Below are 1,202 nucleotides of genomic sequence, written 5' to 3'. Positions count from 1 at the left end.
GCCTGATCCAGCAGCTGGACCCGGCCTGATCCAGCAGCTGGACCCGGTCTGAACCAGCAGCTGGACCCGGTCTGTGCAGCCTTCATCCCTGCTCGGTTAATAAAATCTGCCTCTGAAGGCTCTCGTTGTGTTTTGAAACGACTTGTCTGCTGTAACAAGTGGAGCCCTGGTGGATTTTTGTTTGTCTGATCGAGCTGTGGAGACAAAAAGATAATTTAATACGTTTAGTCATCACCAAAACTCTTCTGTGTTTGTGCAGTTTTGGTGAGACTGTCTTCTGTTGTTTTCCTGTGAGAGGACGTCAGGTTGTCCCAGCAGCAGCATCCAGTTTCTGAGAGGAAAATGAGGAGTACTTCAGTTGGAAGGAGCACAAGGAGACGTGGAGACACCAACAGATGAGACGTGGACAAAAAGACATTCGAGTTGAGGACGTAACAAGACGAGCTGGAGCAGCAGGGCTGAAGGAGGCAAAAGCCTCTGAAAATGGCTGGCGTAAACAGGAAGTGAAAATCAGAAGAGGAGATGAGGATGGAGGATAAAAAGGCTTTTTGTAAATGAGCTGGGAGGGAATTCATCCCACTGAAAACAGACAAGAACCAATTTAAGAGGCGGAGGAATAAAACCCACGGAGGAAGATGAAGAGTGGAGCTGAAGGGAAGAGTTGGCAAACAGACAGGTGGGGGCTTTAATCAGCTAATGCACTCTGGATGCTGGAAACTGGAAAGAAGGCGGGGCTAATGAGAGGGCCACGCCTACCTCCAGAAAGAGCGAGATGCAGAGAGGATGTTCAGGAGAGCCGAGTTATAATACCGTGGATGGATGATGGATGGATGCTGGATGGATGGATGTTGGATGATGGATAGATAATGGATGGATGATGGAAAGAAACATTAGTCTGTCATCAAGAGACCACAGGATGTACTTTGCAGAACAGATCAATACCAACCTGCCCTGAGCTCTTTGTGTGTGTGTGTGTGTGTGTGTGTGTGTGTCCTTGTTTATGCTTCTTTGTGAGGCCCATTTTTCCAACTTATACTACATTGTGAGGACCAACTGCTCCTTATGGGGCCCAAAGCCCGGGCCCCATAAGAAGAAGTCCCGTTGGTGGGTTACGGGCTAGGTTTAGGACTAAGGTGTGAATTGAGGATGTGTTATGTTTAGGGTTAGGTATGTACTGGTAATGGTTAGGTTATGGATAAAGG

Source organism: Nematolebias whitei, chromosome 7 (genome assembly GCF_014905685.2).
Source record: "Nematolebias whitei isolate Nwh7 chromosome 7, NemWhi1, whole genome shotgun sequence".
NCBI classification, from domain to species: domain Eukaryota; kingdom Metazoa; phylum Chordata; class Actinopteri; order Cyprinodontiformes; family Rivulidae; genus Nematolebias; species Nematolebias whitei.
This window is presented reverse-complemented; position numbering follows the sequence as displayed.